The sequence below is a fragment of the Trachypithecus francoisi genome, unplaced genomic scaffold (assembly GCF_009764315.1).
Source record: "Trachypithecus francoisi isolate TF-2019V2 unplaced genomic scaffold, Tfra_2.0 Lachesis_group4, whole genome shotgun sequence".
Lineage (NCBI taxonomy): Eukaryota > Metazoa > Chordata > Mammalia > Primates > Cercopithecidae > Trachypithecus > Trachypithecus francoisi.
In genome coordinates this window covers 79116235-79124373 of record NW_022681469.1, presented here as the reverse complement: position 1 = coordinate 79124373, position 8139 = coordinate 79116235, and positions in this window count along the sequence as shown.

Here is an 8139-nt window from a genome sequence, read left to right as displayed (position 1 = left end):
AGGGAAGATGTAATAGACATACTTTCCCCTATTCCTCCAGCTAAATCAAATGAAAACCTCCTTGGCATTACATGTAAAAGGAATATCAAAACATTGAAAGGTGGAGAGAAGAAGGCAGACCAGATGGGGGGTTTAGAACCTGAGGAACAACATAGTAATAGTTATCTGTGGTTTTTGTTTGTTTGCCTCATATATCCCAGGCTTTGAGCTGAATAAGCTGGTAAGCCACAAACACCAACAGGCACAAACCAAAAAAAAAAAAAAAAAGCCTCAACAAAAGCAGGATCTGTCAAACCAAAGAACCAGTAAAGTGTCAGCCTAGTAAAACAGAAAATTTTTAGACAATAACTACTCCTAAAATGACAAAACAAAAACAAAACAAAACAAAAAAAACTGTGGCCCTATTCCCATCCATGCTAACCAAGTCCTACTAGGAAGCCTAGACTATAACCCTCTGCTAGGCTACACTGAGACACCCCCCAACATGCTGTCCAAGGTGCTGTGAAAGAATGCTGCATAGGGAGCGCCAGGCAGTAATGACACACACTTTCCCCCACCATCCCCCTCCCCAGTACCAGTAGAGACCACATAAGGAGTTTGGACTTCCACCCCTATCCCCCACTGGGGAGCCATTAGAGGAGGCCTGGTAGAGCTTCAGTGTTTTCACCAAGACCCAGTGGAAATGAGGCCACCTCCTCACCCAGGTATCAGTGGAGGCCTCATGTAGAGCAGTTATGAGGCACTTCTACCCCTCCCTGCCAGGAAGGTATCAGTGGAGGCCCAGTGGGAAGCAGAATTCCAGCCCTGCCCAGCAGTAATGAGGAGCTGTCAAAGAGCATGGACTTTGCCTACCTGGGTCATCTTTGCAACCTTAGTGCCTGGACACTGCTTGGCATATGACAGGCTAGTTGCACAATCTTGCTCCAGTCACTCATTCCTTCTGTACATCAACTTCCTCCTCAGAGGAAAATGAGAATGAACATGATAGTATCTACCTATAGGTTGTTGTGTGGAGTAAATGAATTTTTACTCAATAAATCAATAAATGGGGAGTAAATAAAATGAATACATGTAAAGTTCCAAGTGTCCAAAACGTGAAGTGTCAGCCATTGCTGCTGCTGGTGTTGTCATTTATTCATTCCTCATTGGTTTACATGCCACTTAAATCTAACTTGTGTCACATATCATGACTTTTGTAGTGTCTTCATTCTTATTTTCTATACATTCTGTAATTGCAATCTTATTTCCCTCTTTATGCCCAAGAGATATGGAGAAATGTATTTTTTTATTTCCAAGTGGGCAGGAAATTTTTGTTGAAATGTTTGTTCCTGATTTGTAGTTTTATTATTCTGTGGTCAGAGAATATGTCTGTGCGCTTCGTGTTTTAAGAGATTTATTGATGTTTTCTTTATAGTCTAGTACATAAGCTTTTTTTTATGAATAATTTCTTCAATTAAAATAATTTCTCCCTTTTTCCTCATTGTGAAGGCTTTTATGCTAGGGATATATCCCATAAACATACTTTCCAACACACCAAACTAGACAGTTAAATGAAATAAAAGCTTCAATCATGTTGGGTTAAAATGCTATATTCCTATTCGATTTGCAGTAAGCACAGATTGCAAAGTTCCCTAGAGGGAGAGAAATGGGAGTAGGTACACTCAGCCTGCAGGTATGATTTGTTATTGTTCTTCTGCCTCTTTTCTCCCTCCAGTTTTCTTTAATTCCTAATTGTAGCAAACTGTAATTTCCAAAAGTAGTCACAGTAATATTTCCGGTCTCACATGCTCTTCTAGGAACTTGCTACTTCTCATCAAGAAGTGGCGTCTATTCCTTTGTACTAGGGTGGACATTTATGACTGCCTCAACAAAAAAGGAATAGAGTGGAAGTCATGCTGTGTGACTTCCAAGATGGGTCAACTAGCAGACATGTGAATGAGCTTTCAAATAATCCCAGTCTTCAGCCTTGAAGTGAAGACCAGGGCCAAGCCAGCGCTACAGTGCCCTGTGCGAAATCTCTGATGCACAGACTCAGTGAGCATACTAAATGGTTGTGTTACATCATTGAATTATGGGGTAATTTATTACTCAGCTACAGTAGCCAGGTCACTAAGGACCCCAACTTATCAGAGGATTTCATGTAGAAGGAGGGTGTTATGATGAGAAAACATTAGACTAGGACCTGAGAGACTTGGGTTGTAAGCTGGATTAGCTCATAACTGGCTACGGGTCCTTGACTAAATCATGTAACCTTTCTGGGTCTTAATATCCACATCTGTCAAAGAAGGCATCTGAACTTTTTAGGCTTCTTCAACTTCTACCATTAAATATCTCAATATAGAATATTTAATGTTATAAATGTTCTTATATTGGAAATATTCTGTTTCTTGAGATGCTGAATATCTATCTTTCATCAATGCTAGCCTTGATTTTACAGGGCAATCTTATTTCTCTCATTTCCACATTATTGGAAATAATTTTCCAAAATATTGGCAGTAGAGAATAGAATCATTTTTATCAGCCCAAATTTAGCATAAATTAAGTTAGACAGATGGGTAGGCATTTGATGGAGAACAGAGGGTTCTCCAGTCTCAGTCCATGGTAATACATTAACCACTACTCTGATTTTTATATTGTTCAGTGATTTCTGCCTACTATTTTGGGTGTTCTTTGTTAGTTACCATGTAACAAGCTGCCAGAATATGTTCACTGAGATTTTACTGTCTCTGTCTAGATCTAGCAGTTGGAGAATTTTAAGTATACCTTCCAAAGCTAAATCTGCTATGGGATAAGTAAGGCTGGTTTCTCATCAGTTGTAATTCTCTGAAAGTTGCATTGTTAGGAGGAGTCAGCTATTATTCCACATACTGTATTCCAGAAGCAGCTATAGCAAGTGCTTAATACATGCTTTCCAACACACAATACTCCAAGGTCCCTAGAGTGGGATGACTTGGTACAGCTGCCCCAAGTCAATATTCAGGGGACCTAGCCATTCTGGCAGCTTGTCAGTGACTCAAGGAGCACCAGCTGTTGCCTGTAACATGCTTGTACCACCCTTGCCGAAAAACAGTCTTAACCTGCCTCCCCTTCCTGGACTCACCAGAATCAGTAAGTCTCTATTCCCTTTGTATTGTAATGCTCCCTGACACAAAACAAAATCAGTAGGCTACTTACTCTCTGATATGAATTATGTGCTCCCTGAGAAGCAGTTGTTATTTCCTAAATCTGTTTATGACAGTTGTATTTTATTATAATAATGATGTGATTTTATTAAATATTATATAAATCAATAAAATATGAAAACAAAAGAGCTGTTTCTATGAAAACAAGTTGAAAGCATCACAAAGTGTGAGTAATAAAGCTGCAAAAGATTGTAGAAAAAAATCTAGAAGGATACTGTGCTCAGATCTCTTCCCATTTCTCTATAAGCTCTCACTCTCCTTTAAAGAAATCCATACTTTAAATCTTAGTTAATATGTAAGAGGTGTGCTTTATTCAAGAGTGATGTCCTGCGATGTCCTGTGCTCAAAGAAAAGGCCTTGCTGGCCAGGCCTGGTAATTTGGGCCTGTGATTCCAGCACTCTGGGAGGGTAAAGCAAGAAAATCACTTAATCCCAGGAGTTTGAGGCCAGTCTGGGCAATATAATGAGCCTCTCTCTACAAAAAATTTTAAAAATTAGCCAGATGTGGTGGCATGTGCCCTGTAGTCCCAGCTACTTGGGGGGCTAAGTGGGAAGGTCGTTTGAGTCCTGGAGGTCAAGGCTGCAGACAACTATGATCACACCATTGCACTCCAGCCTGGATGATAGAGTAAGACCCTGTCCCTGTCTCAATTTAAAAAAAAAGTAAAAGGCCTTGCCCCATGTCAAATGTTTGGAAAATTGATGACATATTTTTTTTTTCCAGTTAAAATGTTTGTGGAAAATTGCATTTTTTGACTTGTTGCTTTAACCTGCTTTTTAACAGACCAATTCCTGGTCCCACTCCTGAGGGATAAGTTGGCTTGGACTATACATAAATTTGGCTGATCTCTATTTGCTGTTTCACAACAAATAAAGAGCTGCAGGGATGGCCCTTTCCTGCAGCCAAGCTACACACTGCCTCTTTGTGACTTTGTTTCCATATTGAGCTTACTCTTGACATGAGCTTTGTCCTCATCTCCCCAACTCATTCCCCCCTTCACCTCTCAAATTAATTCTAGAGGAATGTGATTTATTCCAGGTTCCATAAGCCTCAATGGGATAGCTCCATATAAGCTCATTTACCTTGGGAATTCTCTACTATCTACCCAAATCTAGGAAAGATCCTCTGCTTCTTGCTCCAAGCAATCCTCCAGTACAGCAGCTGGTACCTTTCCTTCCTTGATTTAAACAAGATGTGTTGGACACCTACCATGTGTCAGGCTCAGCACCAGGTACTGGGTATGTAGTGGTGACTACAGTGGGCTAATTTCTATTGTCAACAACAGCTATAAGTTTATTATCGACAGAAGAGCAAAGTCAGTCTTTTTGTCTTTTTTGTTGATAAATTGGTTAACTGACTAGAGAGAATTTCCATGGCACCTTTGCCTTGGGAAACAGATTCTTTATTGGTTTATGTGCTTATGCATGCATTTATATACATATGTACTTATTTGCATTTCCTGGGGGAAATTAAATGGGCAAGGGCATGTAATATTTTAGCTTAATCCAGAGATTGGCAAACTTTTTCTATAAAGAGCCAGAGAGTAAACATTTTTGTTTTGTGGGCCATAGGTCTCTGTCACAACTATTAAACTATGCCCTTGTAGCACAAAAGCAGTCATAGACAATACATAATTGAATGAGAGTGGCTATCTTCTAATTTTCCTTACAAAAATAGACAGGAGCCCTAGTTTGCACACCCCTAGAATCTATCGAAATACCTTAATGGCTCCCCCACTTGCAATTAAACTTGCTCAAGTCCCTCCCCTAAATAAAAATCAAAGAAGCCCACATCACTGCAAAAAGTTGTTTTGTACTCACCATCTCTCTTTCTCCACTGCTCATTTACCTTCAACTCTAGACAATCCAACTTCTTTGATCACCACCCACTAAAATTGTCCTTATCAAGGTCACTGACGATCTCCACGTTGCTAAATCCCTCAGAGACTCCAGTCTTCTCTTTCTTACTCAATCTCTACACAGCTTTCAACACAGCCAGCCACTCCCTCCTCCTTCTGAAAATAGTCTCCACTCAGCTTCTGAAACCTTCCAAGACTGATTTCCTTCCTTCATCAGGAATACTTGTTAATCATCAAAGGCTCCTTCTCCTCTTCACAAACTACATGATGGAGTTGCTCAGGACTCTGTCCCGGGTTCTATTGTTTCTCTCCCTAGGGGACTTCATCTATTCTGTAGCTTTAAATGATATCTTTATGCTGGAAGCTCCCAAATTTACTTTTTCAGCCCAGATCATTCCCCCAGTTCCTTACTCATATATCCAATTGCCCACTTGATATTGCAAATCTCTCAGATAGATGTCTTAAATGTAAAGTGCTGAGCAAATGTGATTGAATAAATACATACATGAGTTTACCTGGTTTCCCAAGCAGAAACCAGAGCCTAATCATTAACTCCTCCCTTTGGCATTCTTTCACATTACCAAAACGTAAGCCTTCTGTTTCCTAATCATCTCCTGGATCTTTCCCTGGCTCTCTATACCTAATTCTTAGGCTGGTATAGCAGCATCTGTTGCTAAAATACTGAAATACTTCCATATTCGTTTTAAAGAACTGCTGGCCTAAGCTCTTATTGTGCTGGTTCCACCTCTGGGGTCCACCTGCCCCATCCAGCCTGGTATAGCAGATGCCTGAAGACTCTGCTCTAGTGCTAAGACTTGCATCCATTCTGATTCATCAATGTTTATGCCAAAATAGCTAAGTATTTGAATATTATCCCTGCCTAATACCACAGTAACTAAAATATTCTAGCACTAGGAAATTATCTTTCACCCAGATTTCTGGAAAAGCTATCTGATATAGTTTGGATGTTTGTCCCCTCCAAATCTCATGCTGAAATGTGATCTCCAATCTTGAAGGTGGGTGTAGTGAAAAGTGTTTGGATCACGGGAGTAGATCCTGTATGAATGGCTTTATGCTGTCCTCACCGTAACGGGTGAGTTTTCACACTGTGAGTTCACATGGGATTTGGCTGTTTAAAAGAGCCTGGCACCTCCGCCTTCTCTCTCTTGCTCCCTCTCTCACTATGTGATATGCCAGCTTCCCCCTTGCCTTCCACCATGATTGTAAGCTTCCTGTGGCCTCACAAGAAGCTGAACAGATGCTGGCATTATGCCTGTACAGCCTGCAGAACTGTGAGTCAAATAAACCTTGTTTCTTTATTAATCACCCAGTCTCAGGCATTCGTTCATAGCAATGAAACAAATACACCATCCAACTTGTTTCCCTACCTCCTGCCTTATTCATCTCCAGACTCTGCAGCCAGGGTGATTTGTGTAAAATGCAAATTGATGACATCTCTTCCCTGCTTAAAATCTTTAAACATGGGTAACTCTCAAGATAAAGCCATAGCTCCTTAATAAGGTTCCCCAGACTTTTATGATCTGACTCCTTCTCATTCTTCAAATCTCACCTCCTCAGAGACATCATCCTAATCCCATTTAAAGTAAGTTCTTGCTATTCTCTCTTAGCAACTTGTTTGTTTTCTTCATTGCATTCATTACAATTTGACATTATTATGGTGATTATTTTTATGTTTCCCCAACAAAACAATAAGCTCCCTGAGAGAAGATACCATGTCTATCTTGCATATTGATATTTCCCTAGCTCCTGAATATGGTTAAGTGAATAAATCTGGACCCCTGAATACCTTCTAGCTTCATCTCTTGCTATAGTTTTTCTTGGGATTTATGGTTTAGTTGTATGCAGTCAACATTTATTCAACAATTATTTGATAATGACTATTCTCGGTTCCCTAAACATTCCACATGGAATACTGCCCTTTGCCTGGAATAATTCTGTTTGCACCCTCATGCCCTTTCACCTGGCAAACTTCTGCTTACCTTCCAGGTATCAACACTGTCCTTGCACCTGGATGCCTTGCTTGTTAGTTCCTCCATGATAAAATCTTTATCCTATAATTTAAATGTCTGTTTCTCTTTCTGCTTTTCTTACTAGATGGTAAGGCAATGGCAATTAAGGCAACTACTATGTTTGCCGTTTTTCACTGTTGCCTCTGAAGCATCTTGCTCAGTGCCTGGCACTCCATAAATAATATTTAGCAGACAAATTCAATCCTAAAACAGACATCCCAAAGTTCTGAGAGGGGACCAGTTAACTCATATCCATTGGATGGCAAGATTTTTTTTTTTTATTTGTAAGTGGCTACAAAGAAAAAGGTGTTTTTTTTTTGTTTTTTGTTTTTTCCCCTAAGAATACATTTCCTTTAGCTGTGTGCTTCTGCAATATGCAGTGACTCCACCTATAACTCATTGTTTGGCTTTAAGGGCAGAAACTTGTTCATAAATTGCTAAATTTACTTATAGCCTAAGTGCAAAGTACAAAGTGTAGATGACAAAAAAAGATCTATGATGAGAATGGGTTTTGTAATGTCCCAAAAGGACACAACACAATAGCAAGATCCCTTCCCCTTAAAATAATTTTTTAAAAATATATTCATTATGAATTCATGTAATTTAGTTAAAAACAGAACCTCTTTCCTGTACTCAGTAATGGCAGTTTTATGGTTTCATTCTGCTGGGCACATAAATATGTTATAATATAAACAAGCCAGTGGTGTAATGAATCATTTCAGTCTTATTGTGCATATGTTTTTACTACAAATCTTGGGGAAAAAAGCTATTCACGCTCTGCATTTTTAAATTATGCTAATGTGATTAGTCATTATGGTCCTACTTATTCCTTATGATGGATGCAAGATGTTTAAGCCTCTCATAGTACTTGTGAGGGGCCTGATTAATGCTTGAGACCCAATCAAGAAGCTGTTGATGAAGTTCAAATAACATATTAAAAAGTTATATACAACAGAAGAGTTGATCCTTGCTCATATAAGATTACACAAACTAATAAAATAAGTGTAAATTGTATTAATGTACATTTTTATTCTTCTACTAAAATTTTAGCTGCTACCATAACCATTC